The following is a 22,939-nucleotide window of genomic DNA, read 5'->3' on the forward strand; positions in this document are numbered from 1 at the left end:
CAGAAGCTGGGAATGGTCAACAGGGGATGGATCACTTGATGATTACCTGTTCTGTTCATTCCCTCTAGGGCACCTGGCACTGGCCACTGTCGGAAGACAGGATGCTGGGCTAGATGGAGCCTTGGTCTGACCCAGTGTGGCCGTTCTTATGTTCTGTTGCATGATCCCCGCCTCCACCTCTCAGATGGGGACTGTGCACTCTCAGGCCAAGAAACCGTCAAAGTAGAGGGCAAAGTCAAATGGCAACAAATGTTGCTGGGTTGCTGGGTGGAGTGGCTTGAAGTTACACTGGGACCTGCCTCTAAACTCTGGGTAGCTTGCGGCTGCCCCCCGGCTGGTTTTGAGCTAAATATTTTCTCCATGCAGGGTGTCGAATCAAAATGATTTTCTGGTGTTACTTCCTCTGAACACGTGATCCCTGTACACTGGCTACAAGGTTCCTAGGTCATAATGCTCTTTCTCATATAGGAGATAATCTCGGGACACCTATTTAAAACCCCTCATAATCAGTGTGGTTTAAGAGTTTGGATAACATGCCATCTTTACAAAGAATCTTAAATCTTCATCACCCAGAGATATCATTATTGTAGACAGGGTGACATATACTTAACCAATTTCAGTTAAATCTCAGAGGAACAGTATGTCCACATTTTAGCTCTGCTTTGTGACATGGTGTTAAATGCATACGCTTTCACATTGTTTCACCACATCAATATAAATAATGAATGAGAAAAATATTTTAATCTTGTCAATAGCAACAGTGGCTAAAAACACCCCAAATATTTGTGCGGTTCTGTATGGAATCCTTATTTGATTTAGGCTAAAAAGTACAGCTGTATATGATTTGAAATGTGCAATCAGCTTAAACGAGGAAAAATATTTTCAATACAAACATATAAACTGTGTGAATCTTTACACATACTTTAAGTAAAAAAAATTAGACCGTGATTGTTATATGTCACATAATATTACTTGCAGTATTTGTAATCATGTTATTCTCTGCCACATTGGATGCAATTTTGTATCTTGATCATTTAAATAGAAGACATTCTCATCTGCTCTATAAAACTGATTCTTGGTGATATAATAGCAAGTCAGAAAAAAGAAAAAGCATGAAACCTTTGTTTATCTTTGTATTTCAAGGGTTTCAAACAAGATGAAAAAAGTGCTTCCCCATTTTAAATAATGAAGTAAATGTTTAATATACAATGAAACCTGCCTTAGAGGCCAGCCAAAAATTAGTTGACTAGCAGAAATCGACTTGAAGCTCAAACAAAATTGTAGTGGCTTGGCCACTGAATGGTGCTACCTTGAAGTTGTCATTTTTTCACTGGGTTAGAACAGTCAGGTTACATGTGCATTGCTTAATTACTCATGAATCCTGAAGTTGTAGTAGTCATAGTGTCAAGTTCTAGGGTATGTCTTAGTTTTCTTTTTCCAACAAAGAATTGAATTTTAAATAGAATATTTCTCCCCCCCGTCCTCCTTGAACTTCCCTCAATAGTCTTGATAGATTTTGCACTAGATAGTCCATGACCTAAAGCATTTTCAAATCTTCATCAGTTGTTTCTCTGAAAATATTCTTGTTCCTTCCATTAAACATCCCAGCATTTGTTCCAGCAGGAGGCTCTATGAAAAGTCCGTGGGGCAGTCTGTGGGACAAATGCACCATTAAGGCAGCTTTCTGCCAGTCTTCCTTTGAAAAGAAGCCTCAACAGCTCCAGCCAGTGAAGGCTTATTCTTCCTGAACAGGGGAATCCTGGGATCATGTAGAGCTACACTAGTGGCTCCTGTGCCACTCTCCTCATGGCATAGGGGATTATGTCTGGTAGACCGAGGGGTGGGTAGCTAGGACTTTTCTGCACTCTAGCAATCCTATTGGCAGTTAGAGCAGTGTACAGCAGCCTTTAGGCTGTTCTAATCTGCACCAGGGGACCAGCCCATCACTGCACTGGCTAAGGATCAAGGGCTGCAAAAGTAACCTAAAGCCACTTTTGCCCATTCTCTGTTCTTGCACTGAGTGCAGCTTGACTGGACCACACAATCTAGCCCTATCACTTTACTTAGAACTGTTGTCTACACAGAAATAGAGATGGACCAAGAGTGAAACCTTGAATTGAGCCCCTTTGTATTTCAGTGGAGTTAAGGTTTTGGATTCAAATCCTGGATACAAGCCTGACCTGCCATCTTAGTTCAAGGTAAGATCCATGTCAAGAAGAATTTTTTTTTCTGTATCACATTCTGATGTAACTGAAATCATTGTGAAATATTTGCATAATGAATCTGGAGCCAAATCCATAGTCCTAACTTACCTCAGATCCCAGTTCCAAAGCCTAAGGCATAAACCAGATCCTGCTTTAAGTCTAAATACTGATTCCTCAACAGGCACATTTTGGTAGGATAAACATAAGTGTCCTGCAATTTAATTGATGTTTGTGAAGTGCTTTGAGATCTGTAGATGACAATGTGAAAGTGGTTTGCTTTAGAAGTGTAAAATTAATCATTTTTACTTTTTCAAGCCGCAGAGTAAGGCTTGATTTGACTTTTGAGCCCTTGTTCCAACTGATTCTTTGGTTCATCTGTTTCTAGTAATTTGCATAAAAGTATTGTAGGTATTGCTCTTCTGATAATCTGAACCTTTTTTTGTAGATCATGAATTACCATTGGAACCCCTCTCTCTAAAGAAGTGTACAGTTTCAGAAAGGGATGGAATTGGGCAGAAAATGCTGCTTTATTGCTCTATACACAAATTCTCGTTAGAGTGGAACATTTTCATGAATTTACTGTTCACCGAAATTTAATGGTTTGTTTTTTGTTTTATCAATTATGCCAATATCTTGCTGGTAAATTAGACATGACTGTTCTACTGAAACAATGGTTATTCATTAATCATTTGTATTTACCATAGTTACCTCATCCAGTCATGGTAAGATCATCTACCAATGACTAACTCACATATTTCCTGTATATAGGAAATTCCTGTGTATTTCATATACCCATCTATCATCTGACAATGCAAATATTCTGTTCAAGTGTGCATACAAGTATAGTATACTTTTTCCAATATCAATGCATAAGAAGGTAAAAAGGGAGGATAGGTGAAGGTATGTAGCCTTTGGGTGCTATAAAGAAGCAGAGTGGGGAAAGTGGTCTTTTCTTTCCCCCAGGGCTTTCATAGAGAGGAGCAGAAGCACATACAGCATTGCAGGATACATCTTCACTCTGTCCTTGTTCCCCATCTTATCTTGGAAACATTCAGCCATACCCATCTTCAATCACATCAAAACCACCTCTTCATTTTTAGCTACCTAATGCACCCTCACATCTTCCTGCACCTTAGCTACTTCACACATTAAGTTGGGGTTAACTGCCTAGCACTCACTTTCTTTTGATAGATCATGGAAACAGCAAACATGCTCTTATCTGCATCAGCTAGGCTCAAGGTAAGGTACCTCAGAAATAACATGCATTCTGATTTTTTCCCTTTTTAGTTTTCTTAGCCACTTACTGTACGCTGCTGGTGATCTCATATTTCCACCACTCAAACTAATTTTAACCACTCTTTTAGATAAGCAGATAATCTGAACAAGCTTAATACTGTATGATAGAACAAAGGGAAATGTTGCACACCTGCATGCGTACAGCCTTACCTAAGAATAGCAGAGTGAAGCTAAGCTAGTCAACTATTCCTTCTTGACATTTGTTAAAAAATACTGTACTCTAGAGATTTGTAAATTACCTCCTTGAAGATAGCATGTGATGCCTACCGGTGGGGTAGTTTATGCCCTCCTCATCTTCCCCTTCATCTCCCCCTCCTGTTGCTAAAGGAGATCCATTTTGGCCTTGGCCTTGTATTTTAAGTAGAGGTCTGAGCTAACTTTTGTTGAAGACAATGCATCTTTCTGTTGACTCCTGTGAGGGTTGGAGCCTGCCCTACAGCTCAAGTTCCCCTAGCAGCTACTACAACTTGCTGTTCCTTTAAAAATATTTTAGAATAAAGACATTCCTCCAGTTTTTAATCCAGATTGCTAATATTGTACTGTTTCCACAATACACTTTCTATTTCTTCCAATATAAAAGCTTATTTTTTTGGCAAAAATAAAAATAAAGAATTAGGAGAAACGGCATTCTCTCTATTCTGCCTAAGTTTACTGTTTTTCTGATATGAAATTCTGCTAAGAGATTGCCGCACAATCCTGACTCAGAACTAGAGCTGGTAAGAAAAACAAATTCAAAACTGCGAATTTGACATCTGTCCACCTATAGACTACTTGCTGGGGATTTGGTGGTGGTTTTCTCTGGGGGTAGCCAACAATCCACAGGTGTAGTGCTGAATCAATAATCATCACCCGTTTCTTTCCTCTCTTCCCCAAACTCTTGTATATGACATTTTTAAAAAAACTGAATATACTTGTGCAAAAATAGAGCACATATAATTTCTCTCTTAACAGTGATCTCAAACCCTGGTCTCAATCGACAGTATCCTCTCCGCAAAACACTGCAGGAGTCCCCGCCCCCGCCCGTGCATAACTGAAAAGTACATAGCTGACCAAGTATGCCAAAGCTGTGGAAAGGAAGAAAATGGCAAGGCTTGAATATATCCCAACAAAACTAAACACACATTACAGCCCTGCTTTATATTTGAGAGTGCAAGATTTTACTTTTTCAATAACTACTGTATTTTGATAATAGGCATCAAGTGGTTGCTATGTGATACACAACAGTGTTTTTCATGAACTTTTGGCTGCTGAATAAGCCCAGCAAATATGGGTTGTTACCCTTTTAGTTTTCTGGGTCAATTCATTTTGCACAAAGGAAAGAATGATAATTTGAGTTGTAGGCAGAGAATGTTTTCTACACACTGGGAAAAATGAAAGCTGTTTTTATTTGATATTTTTTTTAAATTGTAATTCCGTATATAGTTACCGATAATTATCTTATTACTAAAAGCAACTGAGACGCTTGTTTCAGAGTCCAGCCCTCGAAATATTTTCAGATTGTAGCTGTGGACTCTGGAGAAAAGTGACGCTTCCTAAATGTAATAAATAAATAAAAATATTTTTGTGACTTAGTTGCCACCAAAGGAGGCTGATCAGAGCCCTCCCTTATATCAATCAGGCTGGTGGGAGCCAGTTACAGGGCCAGATATTTGGGTCCTATGGTCTGTTACCTTTACACTCTAAATGTTCAGCCCCTTTGCCTTACTCTGAGTTGAAGAGATGGCAAACATTATCTCTGTTATTTTTGTGGGTTCTCTTTGGTGTGCAGCAGCTTATATGAATTCACACAGCAAGTCAAGGAGTTCCTCTTTAGCAATATAGGCTAATACAGTGAGACTTTGGAAAGTGGGCAGATGAGCAAGAGAAGCCATCAGTGTAACATCTGTACAATTGTACTGTGTTGACTCTGGCAGCTTCAAGGTGTGTATGCTGTCATTTCTGTCCTCTTGTGCCTTTGAATGTGATTGGCCATCAGGAGTTCAGCAGTGAGAGAGACTAGCTGTGATAGATGCCTTAAAAATACAAACAAGTCCTGTTTTCTTTTTCTGGTTTTTTACTACCCAAGAGAGGTTTCCCATACCCTCATCTACCACCACTAAAGGAACAGCTCATTAACAGTCTCTGGAAAGGCTCCATTTGATGCCCTCTTTCTCCCAATCTCAGCTGAATTTCGCTGAATTGTTTGCTGCAATGGCCAGTTGATGTAAATTGGTATAGTCCATTAAACTTAATGGACCTACACAATTTTACAACAGCTGAGGATTTGGCCTCAAATTCCTTATTTTCTGTTTAGAAGATATTTTTTTCTCAAACTTTTCCTCTTTTCCCACTTATGCAACAGTCCCTTTCAGCAGGAACAGTTTGAGTGTCTCTAGTTTGCTCAGTACATTTCCTCCCGAAGTAAACAAGTGAACTAAATTAATGATGGATCTTGGGTTGTAAAGTAACAACAGTCTAGGATGGAGATCCTCTTTTTTTCCTCTCTTCTTTCAATCAGAGCAGCTTCTCCCCTTCAATCAATCTCAAAGATACCTAACAGTTCCTTTTGGTTAGATTCATAGTTACCACAGTTTGGAGATTTGGCCTTGGTCTTTTTTCTTTCTGATACCAGACTCTATCTAAGTAAGAACTTGAAATCATGATGATACTGGCTGCTTCTTCAGAGAGAGGGAAAGTGTTTCTCCTGGAGGTTAATTTGTCTGTTTTTCTCTTCTCAAGGAGCTCTCTAAAGAGCTCAGTATTTGTGGTTGGGGTAATCTTTACTCTCAAAGTTATATCAGATGCAAAGCCTCTAGGCTGCAGTAAAGATTAGGGGTATTTTTTCTAGTTCAGTGGCCACCTCTATGCCTGAAAAAGGGGACAAAGTCCTATGGAGGACTTGAGAATCTTTTCTTAATATTCACTTGGTTATATGAATTAATGACTGTGGGTCTGAGTCTTGACCCTTAATGTAGTCACTGACCTTTGCTTTTCCGGTTTAGAGAATTATGTTGATATACCTTGCAAGAACACTTATATTGGCTCTTTCTTTTATTTTTGCTTCATCTCACTGCTGAGAGGGTGTTACTTAGAAGCTTTTCTTCTTGCTGATAACCAAGGCATATCTCTGTGACTTAGTCGCCCTCATGTCTCATGCCGCTTTAGATGGGCATTTTGGGGCATAATACAGTGCATGTAGTAGAAGAAACATTGTCCTCCATACGTCTCAGTTTTGCTGGTTCTTAGAGATTTCCAGTAAGTAAATGGTGTTCTATCCCTTTAAGAATAATGGTTTCCAGAAGACCCCATTCCAGGTGTTGGAATGAATAAAGGCCCAGAAAATGACCTGGTAGCAGAAGGGAAGAAGTGGGCCTGGATAATTAGGAGTTGTATGGGAGGAAACCCCCCCACAGGGTTCATTCCCTTTAAGGGCCTGCGAAGAGGAGCCCTGGACCATAGGGTGGGGCAGGGCTCCCCTCTCTTTCATCTAATTGGGATGAGTTCTCTGGAGGAGGGTGGTATGGAGACCACATGTTCTTTCAGAACAGGAGAGACTCTGAAGGAGAAGAAAGCCAGGGCTGGAGGGCTAAGTTCCAGCTGGAAAGGACTGGGACCAATGGCTTTGGGTGGAGCAGACTGACCGAGGAAGAGCTCTGGGTGTGGCAGAAGAACCAGAGCTCAGTATGAACTGTTGAATTATGATTATGGACTTTATGTTGGGGACTCATGGAGGAGTGTTTGGACTATTTTGTGATTAAGGACTCTGAGGACTGCGTGAACTTTATTTGATATTAAATCAGCCCGGGTAAGGGTGCTGTGTGTCACAACAGTGACTGTGTGGAGTGCTTAAGGGGCCAGCAAGAGGGCAGGGTGCCTACAAAAGGACCCCTGGCCATGAGGAGTAGTGACCACCCTGCTACACATGGGAAGAGAAGTACATTAGGACATAGGGGAATTAAAATGATGGTTCATGATAGGCTGCAGCCTGCCTGCTTGACTTACTTACTCATCATTCCGCACGGGTGTAACTGAGTCACAGTGAAATAATTATCAGGTAATAAATTCATTTTTTGTTAATTAATTTATTTCTGATTATGCAGTTACGCTGTTCTGTAATGCTAATTTAAAAAAGACTTTAAGATCATTAAAAAATGGTGGTTAGCACTGTACAAATAGCATGACATGGACCCTGCCCTGAGGAGCTTACTATTCTAAGGTCCTGATCCTCCAGTCAGGGAGCCCCTGGAATTCCCTGGGGCTTGGATGCACAGGTCTGGGAACCGGGTTCAGTGGGATGGATTGGGGCTTCATTTAAGACAAGATGCAGCAAGTGAGTGTGACAAGCAATAGGTGTGAGAGGGGAGGGAGGGCAGGCAATGGTAACGGCAATAAATTCTTGTAGTTAGGCTAACAATTGGCCAGAACCAAAGATCATTGAAGTCAATGGAAGCCATTGGCTTTAGTGGGCTGTGGATCACATCAAACGTAGGATTGCCATTTTGGATCATACCAGTGGGCCATCTAGTACAGTATCTAGTCATCGAAAGCGGCCAGGAGAAGATGATTCAGAGGAAGGTACAAAAAACCCTAGAGTAAGCAGTTATGGGTTAATCTGTGCCCAAGGAAAATTTCCTTTCAACCCCCAGTAGTTAGAGGCTGGTTACACACCCAGCGTGCATAGCTAGATGGCTCCAAATCAAGTAAAAGAACTGGGGAGGATTTCATTTTCTTTTGCTTTGAAAAAAATAAAGATCAGCTTTATTTAACCAATAGAAGACTCAAGGATTTGATGCATGGATGAAAACTGATAATCAGTGGAACAGTACTTTGGCTTAATCACTTCTCATCAGAAACTTGTTTGACCTATAGGCCACCTTCCTTCCTTTAAGCTTAGATGTCTCTGTTATAAAACGTCTCATGATTCTACAATGGCAACATTTAATGTGACTTTTTTTTTTAATACAGGGGCATCTTGTAGGGCAAGAGAGAAACCTTTTTCCTTGTACACAGTACATACATGATTTATCAAACATATTGTATTACTCTGTCTTTACAGTAAAGTATACTATGGATTGGAATGATTATCTGCGCAGGATTAGAAACTCTGATATTCCATCTTATATTCGAGAAGAGGGTTACTGTACAGATAATGTACTTTTAGTGAAGTATTTCAGTTTTAAGGACAGCAAAAACAACCAATCTTAGATGTAATAGGAAAAGGATATGGTAATGAACAATACCATTCAATTGACCTCTTTTAAAGTAACCCAAAGATAGCATCAGCATTATACCATTTTATATTTATTGAACAATAATTTTTTTCAGTCATCTGGAATGATCATTTGATTAAAACAATTATCCACTGTAAATGCTGAATACCTGGAAGTTCACGAATTTTATCACGTTTGATTGGCAGCATTAAATGCCAACAGCTCATTTAAATAAGGAACATCTGTACATTATTATTTTGGGATTTTTCATCTGTTGATTTAGAAATTTGAGGCTTTTATGAGCCTTTGCATGCAGATTTGTGTGTTACCTACATACGTGATTTGTCAATAACAAAGGAATAGTCATAAAAATACTGTTGGGTGGTTTTGTGATTAAGGCAACAAATACATTGTATATGCAAAGGGATGTAATGTGCATTGCATTTGATTTTAGGTGTGGCAATAGCAGCTTGATTTCATAACAGTGGGAATAATGTGACAGTTCAAAAGCACAGTGAGAAGATTATGATTTTCATACATAGCAATGTATATTCTTAAAATAACAATGTAATTTTTTGTACATTCCTTACTGTATCTCAGGATAATCCAATTTAGAACAATTTATTCTGAAGAGGTATGGTAAAAATAGAAGTTATATCATTATTGAGAATGGGATAATACATTATTTTTTATGAGTGAGTTATGAAGATGTACAACTCGGTTGGGATGTAGGATAAACATAATATTCCTTAATTAATCCATTATGCTATGGTACATATGTGCCATTTTTATACTTTAAAAATGAAAAATGTTTTAAAAAAGGAAATTGCTGCTTTTTTATACTAAGAAGCTTTTTTTTTTCTAAAATCATAAAAATGTATAATCGAATTCACCAAATAGTATTAATGAATTAAGCATGTAAATTCACCACAGAGTTTTAAAATAGAGGGCCATCATCTTCTGGCAGTCAGATATGAACAATTTCTTTAGCCCAAATATGTCAGCACTTATGGATACAATTCATCCCGGTGTGGGGGTTAGCAAAAGGCCCTCCCTGCTGCTTAAGCCCTAAGTAAGGGCCGCATGGGAATCAGTGGTTGAGCAGCAATGTAGGAGTGCCCGTAGAGCCCCTACATGTCTCAGAAAAGGTTGCCATTCTGGCACCCCAAAATGCAACACTGGGGGCAGGTGAGGCATGTCTGGAACAGCTTATTCACATTGGGTGGGCTGATAGATATTATTTAGCCAGGGAGCCCTGCAACAGCCTCTGTGCCACATTTATATGGAACAGAGGGCTTGGTGCTGGACCCCCACATCGATGGTAGGGTGACAGGGCTGCAGATTCACTTTCACATTAAATCATTGGCTCCAGGACCCTGTGCAATTTGTTCCACTTTGGCTCTGGATATGGGTAAATAACACATTCAAAAATCCCATGCACTGCATGCACCAGAGCTCTCAGGCTTTATGCATACAGGAGTGGGTGTCATCCTTGCAATAATAATATTTTGCATTTACTGTGGAGGATCTGCAAGATCTTTCATTTATTAATTAATTAAGCCACACAACACTCCTCTTAGCTAGGTAGATATTATGATTCCCATTTTTCAGAGAAGGTTATGTGGGAAGTTTGGGCAGAGCTGGGAACAGAACCCAGATGTCCTGCCTCCTGCTCCTATGACTTATCCACAAGACAAGTCTCCCCACAAAATATCTGTAAGTGGGGAAACCCGTTTTTCAAATGTAAGCACCTTAACATGATATTCAAATCCCACATTTAGATGCTGAAAAAACCATTTAGGGCCTTTTGAAGTTTATAGGAGTCTCCCAATATCAGGCCCATAAAAGTGATATATTTTATATGCCCACAGGCGTTGGATATTTGAGGCATCTGTTTGAAAATTGGGCTCTGAATGTATTATGATGATATGATTTTATAATTTAGGGTATCACTCATTAAAGTTTGTAAATTTGACAGCCACTAACAGGATCCAGTGTTTGCTATAATACATTAAGATAAGAATACACCTAAGACAATACAAAGATAAATGTCATTAGTAAAAAGAGAATCAAATTAGAGACCTTTATTTTGTATTAAAGGCATCAAATGCAATATAAATCTGCAAAATACAAAGAAATTTACTTTTCTGCTGCCTCAGCATCAGGAGACTAGCATTCCTTTTCTCCATGTGTCTGTGTCACCAGGTTATTTCTTCTTTTGTTTAGTCATATAACAGAATGTGTTGAGGCATATTATCTTCAACTTGTGTAGCAGTCTACAAATACTGATTGCCGTTTGAGCTTGTTATGGAAAAGTATTGCCCTGTGGATTGAGAAAATGACCAACAGTGGACTATAATCTTTGAAGCTGAGAGTAAAATTGCCAACTAGAGGTCATTTTTCAAACCAAGGGGCAATAGTTTGCTACTATAAACTGAATATTGCAGTCAGTATATGTTTTATTAAACCATTTAAGAAACTGGGGAGCCATTTCATTTAAACTTCCTGCTTGATGTGGCTCAGAGAACAGGCCCAGGGCAGCTCGCAAAAGAGGCCTGCTGTAGTCTGTATAATAAATATACTGTATCCTCACTAATGTATAATAATAATTATGAACGCTCTGGGCATTAATGGCTAAGAGCTATATGCTGCTATCATTCTACATCTGCAGCACCCATTCAAGTAAATGGGAATTTTCTATAGAAATCAATGTGAGGCACTGTTTCATAATGCTATGATAACCCCAGGCCAAACTATCTGTGAAAGCCCTGGATCATTATTCCTATTGTAGGATAAAAACTTAGAGTGAAAATACCTTCGTCACTCCCCCATCCCCTTTTATTGTTCTCTGTCTCTGTTGAAGTACACACAACATTGTGCTTTGTTGGCCACTTTCTTAGTTGATAAGAGAGTCTCCCTTCTGAAAATCCCATTTATCTGACAATTCCATACATAGAGAGCCAGACTGAAGCCTTTATCCTCCCTCTTTCAGTCCATCTTGCATACCTGTAGCGAAGCCAGACACATTGTGACGTGAGAGCACTGATGCAGCCCACAGCTGAGTCTCTATCTCTCTATTTTAAAAGGTTTGGCATTGCTGCCCATTAGCATCATATCTAAGTGCCATCCACCTTCAACAGATGGGCGGTAGCAAAATCCCTCATGGACTTTCTGAAATCTCTGGTTCTTCTCACTGTGGATTCTAAAAAGTGCCATGAGGAATGCTAGCCTTTCCAAAAGGGGTGGGGCGGAGAGGAAGGAGGATGATAGTGCCATGGCTCTATTCTTCCCTGTGCACCAGTCAACAGATCTGAGATCAGTGCAGTCTTGTAGTCTCACCCAGGGTGACATAGCTGTTACTCCCCAAGACCCTATGGTGAAATTATAGCTGGATTAGATAGAATTCCTCCTGGGACACTTCCATAGTCCCCTCATCTGGCTTTGACTTCTATCCACGATCCAACCCATATATTTTCTGTTTTATTAAGCCTTCAGGCACAGCTCATAGACTGGGTGAGTTTCATTGGCTGAAGGAGGACATATGTCCAAACAGATACTGTTACATTTTTGGCCTAATTTTTAAATGCATTACACAAAATATGTGTACAATTACCTGCATAGTTTGTGAGGCGAATTATCACAATTGTGCATGCAAATTGTGCTTGCAAATAACAATACTTAGCTTTAAGTATCTTGTTACTTTATTTACACATGCAATTGCAGCTATAGGATGTGCAAATTAGATGCAAAATTGTTTTTTGTACTTTGTGCTTTTAAAATCATATGTGTATGTGTACATGTGTGTGTATATATATGCATATACACGTGTGTGTAGATATATAAAAAATAAACGCAGAGTCATAATTTTCTCACAAACATAATTTTTGAGATCTGTATAAAATAAGGGTGATTGATTAGAATAATAAAAATCAGAGCAACAAAAGACCTATTATGCATCTATTCCATCTTGTTGATGGAATTGTTCCCTAGAAGATATTTGGTTGTGTTTTTTCCAGTCTAGGTTTAAATGTCCCAAGGTTTGAGGTTCCAACTACTTAACTTCCAAAGTCTACAGAAAACATTTTCAGGAACGTTCTCTTGAAATCCTTTAAGTCCCCGATTTATCTTATTACTCTTAGTGATAGCCCATTGAACCACCCTGAACAATTCCTTTTTTCTTATACATCGTTATTATAAAACTCTTTGTCACTGATCAGGATTTTTGTCTCTCTTAAGCTAGTTGACATTGTTTTTTCTAAAGCGCTGTTAAACTTCGAAGGAGTGGGCAAAATGAACATGAGACAAAGAATTTATGGTGGTATATTTTTATATATAATGTATTATTATTTTATGAATTTCTATGCCAGTGTCACTTTGAAGCCCCAGCCCTGTTGTGCAAGGTACTGTACAAATGTAATTAATCTCATTTTTGCCAATCTTTAAATATACATATATCATATAGATATATAGGATCACTAGTTCTACGAAAAGTAATATTTATAATAAAAACATGTTAAACAATAGCTATTAATATTAGGGGATGACAGCAAAAATTCATATTGCCAGATAGCCTTAAAAATGTGTGTTTAATAAACAGAGACATGTGAAATACTGGGATATAGTGGGATAATACTCAGTGCGCAGCGATGTGGCAACAAGGTAAAGAGACTAAGGATGAAAATTATCAAATTCTGCTCGCAGTCATTGGAGTTACGTGTACATGTATGTCTCAGCCCAGCTATGCACTTCTCTACACATTCTGCTCCTCTTTTCCTCTCTCTCCTCCAACCTTCCCATGCAGGAAGAGAGAGAGAGAGGGATTGGGCCAGGTCTGTATGCAACACACTTGGTAACTCCTGGAGGCTTTTGGTTTTTGCTTGTATTACAGCAGTGCCCAGCACTCCAACCAAGATTTGAGCTAAGTGCTATATATGTAGTGAGAGACAATACTTGCCCCGAAGAGCTTATTATCTAAATAGACAAGACAGACAAAAGGTTGGAGGGGAAAGAGACACAGACATGTGAAGATCAATCAGCACGTGTCCAAGTTCACAGAGCTGGAGTGGAACTCAACTCTCATTAGTCACAGTTCCACGGCCCTATCCACTGGACCTCTTTAGTTCCTTCATTTCCTCCTACTCTAGTTTAACTGTGGGAATGCCCACTGTCTGAAATCTCGATTTCAGAGCTGTCAGCTGAGATCCCTGACTTCATTTGTGGAATCAAAGATGCACTGCGCATGAGCAGTACCTCCCAGATGTCATCACCTGGGTTCTTGAGCAGAGTAGACTCCACCTCCTAGACCTGGTGCAGGCTTGGTAATTGCCTATAGCCCCTCAGAATACAATTCTCTCTCTTCACTAGAGAACAGGGGCAGACCCCCACCCCTGAAAGGTTTATATTTCTCATTTGCTGCAAAATATTTTTACATAACTGTATGTAAATAATAATTGTATTTTATTCCTAAAGAGGATGAGCACGGAGAAGTCTGTACCTTTTTTCACATATCACTGGTGAAAATACAATACATGAATTAGAGACAGGACAAAGCTTAAAAGGCCTTAAAGTTTCAAACTGTTCGATTTTTTTAGCCTTGGTTTTTGTGACATGATTCACTTATCTAGAATGAGCTCTGATGAGATACAAGTTTTATACAGGAGCAGTTCTGGTTGCCTGAAAAAGAATAGGCAGAGATATTCAAAAGGGGCCTCAGATTTTGGGTGCTTCTGTTTCTGGGTGTCCAGTTTTACACAAATACGATTATATACTGTGCAGAATTTGAAACAAACCCTGGCTCAGAATGGGGAAAGCACACATCTTCTGAAAACAGGTGTAAGCTGTGAAAGCTGAGTGAATATAAATGTGAATTCTTGTACTATGTGCCCAGAGGTTAGAGAGATGGGTTTGGCCTAAAGTGCAAAAAAAAAAAAAAAAAAGAATGAAGGTTCACTTGAATTTTTAAATGAACTCACTAGAGCTTATGCTCACACTCTTTCTTTTCTGCAAACGTTGATGCCATTGAGACTTAGTGACATGAATTTTTGCAGTGAGCAAATTTCAAAGTTATATATGTATGTATTTAGGGGTTTTAAATGCACATACCCAAGAATCTGTGCCAAACTCCGTGGCACAACAACAGCTTTAATGGCTGCAAAATTATATTGTCAGATATTTTAATTTAACAAACTGAGATTATCTGAGGCTCAGAAGAGATACAACAGGATTGATGGTATGTCATTATCATTCACTCTTAAGTAAATCACTTCTTTAGTCATAATTATAAGAGGAATCATCCCAAGTTTTTTGCTCTTTTCCTCAGCGAGTTTCTACATATTTCACCTGAGCTACAACAGGGTTTTGAGGCAGCTCTAGTATGTAGTTGTAACACAGATTTAAAATGAGAGAAACCTAATGAACGTGAATGATATATATTTATTCTGTAAGTGAAGAAATATCCAGTCAAGTAACACTTGGTCCAAGTTGTTCCAACTAGTCCATTATTTATTCCATAAAGATGGAGCATCACTCTTTCTTTGCTGGTGCCTTCTGTATTTTGGAATATCCTTCCACCCTCTCTTTCAGGTACAGCAGGTTGGAAATTTATTTTTATTTTCCACAGAAAATGTTGACTTCTCATTGAAAAACCGAAAACTGGAAGGCCAAAGACTTTTGAAAACCAAATAATTTTGGGTCTTTGTTTTTTCTGTTATGAAATTGAAAATTTTATAAGAAAGCAGACACTTTCCACAAAAATTTATTTAATTGCAAACTCTATTTTCCACTGAATTTTTTTGGACCATCCATACTTTCACGTGTCATTATGAAGGGATAGGGATAACTTCAGGAACCTGCATAGCCAAACCCACTCTGAAAGCCTATGGACTTCCCTTGGTCATTCAAACGAAATCTGGCTTTGATAGTTTATTTTGGCATATACTGAAGGCATCACCTAGTGGGAAAAAATGGAGTTTAGGAAAACTTCAGTAAAAAAGGTGGTTCTGGATGATTCTGAAGGTTGGTAATGGAATGTGACCCATTTCATAGTTAACCTAATTCAGGTGTGACCAAAAGGCATTGCTATATGGCAGCTGTTTGACCAATGTGAAATAAGAAATGTGTTGCCTAAATCCAGCATCCACATCACTTAAAACACCACCTTTGATACCAGATAGCATACATGGTCATAGTCTCAACTGAGAGGCCAAGGACTCCCTGGTCTTCAATACTGAATAAGCCTCTTACCCTAGAGGTGATAGATCGCTGTCAAGAGAGCATGGAGAAGTGTGCTATTCACTTTCCCATACTGATCTATACCAGGGATGGGCAAACTATGGCCCGGGGGCCGCATTCAGCCCATCAGACATTTTAATCAGATCCTTGAGCTGCTGCCGGGAAGCGGGATCAGGGCCTTGCCCTACTCCGGCACTCCAGCCAGGGAGTGGGGCCAGGGGTTTGCCCCGCTCCACGCGTGCCGAGGCTCCGCACGGCTCCCAGAAGCAGCAGCATGTCCCCCCTCTGACTTCTACATGTAGGGGCAGCCAGGGAGCTCCGCATGCTGCCCCCACCCCAAGCACGACCCCCGCAGCTCCCATTGGCCGGGAACTGTGGCCAATGGGAACTACTGGGGCTGCGCCTGCGGACGGGGCAGCATGCAGAGCTGTCTGGCTGCGCCTCCAGGTAGGTGCCAGAAGGGGGACATGCCGCTGCTTCTGGGAGCTGCTTGAGGTAAGTGCCGCCCAGAGCCTGTATCCCTGAGTCCCTCCCATGCCCCAACCCCCTGCCCCAGCCCTGATCCCCCTCCCGACCTCTAAACCCCTTGGTCCGAGCCTGGAGCCCCTCCCACACCTTGAACTCTTAATTTAATTTCTGGCCCCACCCCAGAGCCCACACCCCAAGCCAGAGTCCTCATCCTCACTCTCTGCTATACTCCAACCCCCAATTTCATGAGTATTCATGGCCCGCCATACAATTTTCATACCCAGATGTGGCCCTCGGGCCAAAAAGTTTGCCCACACCTGATCTATTCTGTGCGTTAACGTAGTGCTGTTAATCTGGTCCTTTTGAAAAGCACTACATTCCTTTAACTAATTTGAAATAAATGTTTTAAATAATCAATTTTTTTCAGAAAGAATTCTTTCTAATATCTCTCTTCAGCCCCCCTGTCCTGGCCTGCTGCAGCACTCACCCAGTGCACCTTTCATCACTGCTAGCTGTGCCATCAGTCTCTAAACGTAGGTTGGGTATTTGACTTTGTGCCTCTCTTGGTGTTTGGCACCAGTTTGAATGACATCATTACAAGAAATACCAGTTCTAAAAGCACGATTTCTGTCACCTCTTGGGCAACGCTGATTGGTGAGGGTGCTGACCGTAGTTGTGGAAGTACCAGTTTTGAGTGGTATTTATTGTAGTCAGTCAAGATGGTAGACCAGTGTACCTGCCATACTTGCAAGTAAGTTGGTATCCTGTTACCAATCCATCCTTATCGCTTATAATCTACTCTTGATGCACATGGTCTCTCTTTTGTATATGCATGCCCTTGTGTTAGAATTGTATTGTGTCTAGTGACAGATCAATCAGATCCCAACGCTAGCACACGGTGCTAGGCTATGATGGGTTATGAGCATCATGATTATATTATAGGCAGTTGATCCTAAGGACACAGGTCAGCACCATGGTGCACAAAGCCACTTCACCTAGAGGAAAAGAAAATTTAAAGAAAAGCATTTGCACACATTTACTGCCCTAAAGAAATTCCCCTAAAGAGATCATAGTTATACGTGGGTTGTGACTATTATATTCCACATACTGGAAATGCCTTTTAGGTGACCAATGTCAACTTCTCGGAACAAAGTTTTCCTTAACCCCCTTGGTGTGTTCTGGTTTTTGCTTGAATGGTTTGCCCGGTGCAGTTCATGATGCCTCATTCCAAGGCTTGGGAGGCAGTGTGTCACTGACTTTAAGCAGAGGTTTATCAAATACAATCTCACATCAGTGGGGCCAGGATTTCAGTCTTAGTGGTGGCTTCCTTTGACTTGTTCGTTGTGTCTCCGATAGGTTAAATCCTGCCTTCACATGCATACTCAGGGATGCTATTGATATTCAATGGAAACTACAAGTATGCATCAAAGGCCAGATGGAAAATATGTATATAATGTTAATGTAGCTATGTATTGTAAGTGACAGCTAGGAATAGTAATAGAATAATGTGTTAATTTATACAGTGTATTTATTATACAGTCAAGTCAAAGAAGTGGATGTTTCTGCTTGTCAGGGTTTTTTTTTTGTTTTTGTTTTGGGTGTTTCTGCCTTTGTTGACTGATACAAATATTTTGGAATCTAAACATATCTCCACTGTAGTGTCTTTGTTCTGGATTTCTTTCATCTTAACTTATCAACATAGTATATGAGCCATTTTACCCTACAGGACGATCATCATCCTAGTGTGTATTTGCTCATTAATGTCAGGTTAAGATCTAAAGAAATGTGAAAGTGGGAATAGAATTTTTTTTGGTTTGTACTAATTTTTTTTTACTAATAATAACTGAAATAGCAAATCTAAAGGACTGTAAATTTGAAATACAGTAAAAAACTGTATTGTATTGTACTTCCAGTCCTGTGGCTTTGTTTAAATATTACTATACAGAGTTGATCCTAACTAAAACTTTAACCAAGTCTCTTTTTTATAAAGAAAAAATTGCTTTTATTTTTATATCAATAAATGAAATATTCTGGAAAATATAGAAATGAAATAACCTTTAAGATTGTTTCATTTATTTAATGGATTTTTTCCATCATCCATTACACAAGTTAAAATTTATGTACTTTAAAAAAGACAATCAGCAATGTCTCTTGTTTTTATACGTTTAATATTGGTAATAAAGGATTTTGAAAAAAACCGCACAGAAATACAAAAGAGTGGTGTTTCAAATAGGGTGCTGACCTTACTTGTGGAAGTACCAGTTTTGAGTGGTATTCTGTAGTAAAGAGAAATACAAAAATACAGAAATACAAAAGAGGAAACCATAGGAAAAAGTGGTTTTGCAAATAGAGCTGGTTGAAAATTTTCCATTAAAACTGGTTTTGCACAGAAAAATAGGTTTGTTTTTTGACTAAATGACTTTTTCCAGTAAGTTTCTTTGTAAGTTTTCAGTGGGAAATTTTGAGTTTTTGTCAAAAGCCAAAAACTCGTTGGTTTTCAGGTTTTCAACAAAACCCAGAATTTTCCTTTCATTTTCATTGAAATTTTGTGTGAGGAAAAACCATCCATTTTCTGACCATCTCTAGTCATAAACTTACAACAAACAATGTAAATTATGGTATTTATGCAACAGTAGGGCCAGAATCTGGTATGCTAACACGTGTAGAACAGTACCTACTGCATGAGCAGTACCACTGGTATCGATGGGACTTTTAGGATAAAGTGTTATTAAGTATGAATAAGGGGATCAGAATTTGGCTCTTCGGCCCTAGTCCAGCAAAGCACTGAAGCAGGTATGTAACATTAAGCATTTGAATAGTCCTGTTGGCTTCAAGGATAAAACTCACATGCTTTGGTAGACCGAAATCATTGAGGGCTGCTGGGTGCTCTTCACTTTTAAAAATTAGCCCATTTATTTAGGAACCTAAATCAGAAATTAGGAGCCTAACTTTTCCTATTCTTATTCTTGAGAATCATTTCAAGATTCCCATTGGCGTCTGTGGAGGTGGTATTTTCCCCTAAATGGAGTTGGTTGAAAATTTCCAGTGGACCAGTTTTCCATTGGCAAATGCAGATTTGATGAAACTGAAATATTTCTTGGGAACATACCAATTTTGTTGACATTTTTAATGGGCAATTATCTAAATGCTTCAAGAAGGTTTCATTTGAATTCTATTTATATTATACATGTTTAAGTGTTTCAAGCTTTAGATTATGATACAACATAATCAAAATGATAAACTTGAAACAAAACTTTAACCTTATCAAACTAAAACATTTCAACTATATTGAAACAAAATATTTTGAAATGTTTGAATTTGCAAAAAGTTTTGTGATGTCAGCTTTTTGACCCAATTTTTTATTAAGCCAGATTTTGAAATCTTAGGCCTGCTCTACACTGTGTAGGGAGCGAGGGATCTATCTGACGTACACAACTTCGTCTATGTGAATAACGTAGCTGAAGTTGATGTACTTAGATCTACTCACCACAGTGTCTTCAGTGCGGTAAGTTGACAGCTGACTCTCTCCTGTCAACTCCACATGCACCTCTTGACCTGGTGAAGTACCGGAGTTGAGAGGAGAGCGCTCGGTGGTCGATTTATCATGTCTAGATTAGGCGCGATAAATTGACCCCCACTGGATCGATCGCTGCCCGTCGATCCAGCGGGTAATGTAGACAAGCACTTAGAATTTCCCACCAGATGTGTTTTGACCAGCTCTACCCCCAAAGCATAATAAGATTGTAGCAGTCTTTTCCTTTTTTTTTTTCCGTTAGTGTATTTAGAAGGTATTGTTCTTCCATTTTTTTCTCTTGTGAATCAGAATCATTTGTCGTGGCTTGTTCCTTTATACTCTTTAGAAGCAGTCATTTTTTAGTGATCTTCAGAATCTTGTTTATTTTTTTTTTAATATTCCACTGCAGTAAGGCCCTGATTATATTTTCCAGTGTTTCAGAATTTGACTAGTACGGAACCCAATAGATTTGTTATTGTGTTCTATATTTCAATACATTTGGCATAGTGGAGCATTTTTTCCCCAATGTCTTGAAGCTTTCAGCAAATCTTTTTTTCCTTACTCTAAAATCAGCACAACTTGGCTTCTGTTTACTGAGGAGTTTTACACTGCTTTAACACTGACGTGTGCTCTCCTATCCCCGTTTAGTCTGTTTTCAATTACTTAGCATGCCAGTATAAAAGGATGCAGCTATCTGTACAATATCAAGTTGTTCTTTTAAAAACTGCAAAATGCACTGCTCAGTTTATGAAGGCTAATATTTATGGCAGCTTTGCCAGTGGGCAGTCCCTTCATTTGTGGATGACACCCCATAGCATTGCACCAGACAATGCTTAGGCAAGATATATTTTATTAGTTTTATTTTAGAATTTTACAATGTAGTGATTTTAATGCTTGTGAAACTTGATGGATTTGACAGACTTGTAGACTGAAGCCCCCTATTTATTCAGGGAACGGACATCAGCAATGAAAACTTTCCCAAACTAGCCCAGTCTATGGTTTCTAGGGAGTAATGACAAGTTCTGGCCTTCTGATAGGACTCCCATAATAGCTGCCAGTTAAGGTGGTTGAGGGGTTTGTTTTTTGGTGTTGTGGCGACTTTACACTGGGAACTGCTCTGAGACCAGCAAACTCATTACACATAAGCCATTAAACAAATATCCTATGAAATATACTCTGTCTTCCTGGCAATAGCACTCCCATTCTTCTCTCTGAGAAAAGCTATTTTTAAAAAATGACTCTTGACAAAAGCTTAATTTATTGCTAAACTCAGCTTAATTGAAACACTTCTTTTGAATAATTTTCAGTGCATTGCAAAACTTCACACATAACATACCCTCCCACTGTGTAGCAAAGTCTCTTTGTTCAGATGAAGAGGAATTGGCATACAACATGGCTACCAAGTGGAGAAAGGAAAATGTAGTGACTAAGGCATGTGGGAAGACATTAAAATGGCCAGAGTGGGCTCAGTGTTCTAGCTTGTTCTCGTAGAGCTAGATCCTCAGCTAGTATAAACCATCATAGGTCTATTGATTTGAATGGAGCTATGACAACTTATACCAGCTTAGCATCTGATCCCCTGAGTGTAGTTCACTTGCAGGTAGAGAGCCCATAAAAGGCCCTCTGCTTTTGGACCATTGCACCCATCAGAGTAGCCCTGTGCTCATGTGGCTTCAAGAACCAGCAACTTTGTCAATTGCAGAGTAGAGATAGAGGAGGGTGGGGAAAGATAACACCTTTGCTGTGGCCAAGAGGAGATAATTGGTAACATTTTATAAGAACAGCTTCAGCTGAGTGAAGCAATTGGCTCCAGGTTGAAGTAGATCCAGCACAGGACTGGAAGAGAGGAAGCTGATGCAGTGGAAATAGAGGGCATCATGTTCAATGAGTTTGGAGAAAAAGAAGAGAAGGGAGAGCTGGTAGCATTTGGAGAGGCAGGTGGCATCTAAGAAGGGGTTTTAAGAAGAGGGATATCCAGTGTTTGTCTGAAGTTAGGAGGAAAAGAGCTAGAGGGTAGGGAGAGAGTGGTTAAGGGTGTGAGCAAGGGAAGGAGGGAGAGAAATCAGGAGATTGGAGGGAGTGTAGTAGGGTTCAGTAGTAGTTAGCTGCAGGAGGACTTCATAGTCAGGCCCTAGGATGCAGAAGGAAAGGAAGAGTGAGAGGAAAGGAGAGAAGAGACGGTAGGTGGGAGAAACCTCTCCCTTGATCATGTTGAATTTACCTTTGTGCATTTGGTCAGGTCTTGGGCAGAGATAGGAAGGAGAAAGAGTTCAAGCGGAGTAAAAGGTCAAGAAGGGCTTTGTAGTCAGAGGAGATGATTATTGGAGTTGTTTAGCAAGGAAGTTAGCAGACTTGAGGAAGGAGGCAACAGGAACTTGGAGTGGAAGAAGCCCTTGAGATTGCTAGATTTCCTCCAGAGGTATTCAGCCTCATGGGGCCATGGGTAAAGGAACCACAAATGTGGAGGTCCAAGATAGGCAGGAGGAAATAGTGCTGGTCAAAATTATTGTTCAAAACATTTTCTGAGGGGAAAAATGGCCTTTTTCCTAAAATGAATATTTTCATGAAAATTTTTCATTGTTTCAAACTCTTCTGTTTTTTTTTTAACCGAACAAAGATGTTTTGGTTGATTTGTTTTTTTGTCCCCCCCCATTCTAGTGGCAAAATAGAAGGAGGTGGGAGGGAAGGAGAGGAGGTGAAATAGAGAAGGGAAGAAGGAACCAAAACCCAACATCCTCTCTAAAGAAAAGAAAAAGAAAAATAATGATTTTGAAAGCTTTTAAAAAACTGAAAAATCATCTCTTTTGAAGACCTGCAGAATGAAAATTATTTAACAAATTTTGATTTTTTTCATGAAAAATTATTAGCATGTTTGACCGGCTCTAGAGATAAGGGAGTCAAACAGCTTGAGAAGAGGCTAACTATAAAGGTCTAGACTAATGAATCGATGGAGGGGAGGGAAGTTGAGGCAATGAAGGGGCTGAGAGCTGTGGGGAAAGCAGACAATACAATCAAATGGTTTCACAGAACAAATAGAC

The 22,939-nt window shown here is 39.5% G+C and overlaps 1 protein-coding gene across 7 annotated transcripts in view; it reads left to right on the forward strand.

Annotated features, from left to right (window-relative positions):
• ZNF536 (zinc finger protein 536) overlaps positions 1-22,939 on the forward strand; it is a 400,318-nt gene that overhangs the window by 61,099 nt on the left and 316,280 nt on the right. The window contains exon 1 of one of the 7 annotated variants that reach the window (XM_074968702.1): positions 2,788-2,803. The exons of the other annotated variants lie outside the window; for them this stretch is intronic. The gene's annotated coding sequence lies outside the window, so the exon portion shown is untranslated. Of the gene's footprint in view, positions 1-2,787; positions 2,804-22,939 lie in introns of those variants that run through there. 7 annotated transcript variants of the gene reach the window in all.

Source organism: Natator depressus, chromosome 12 (genome assembly GCF_965152275.1).
Source record: "Natator depressus isolate rNatDep1 chromosome 12, rNatDep2.hap1, whole genome shotgun sequence".
Classification (NCBI taxonomy): Eukaryota; Metazoa; Chordata; order Testudines; family Cheloniidae; genus Natator; species Natator depressus.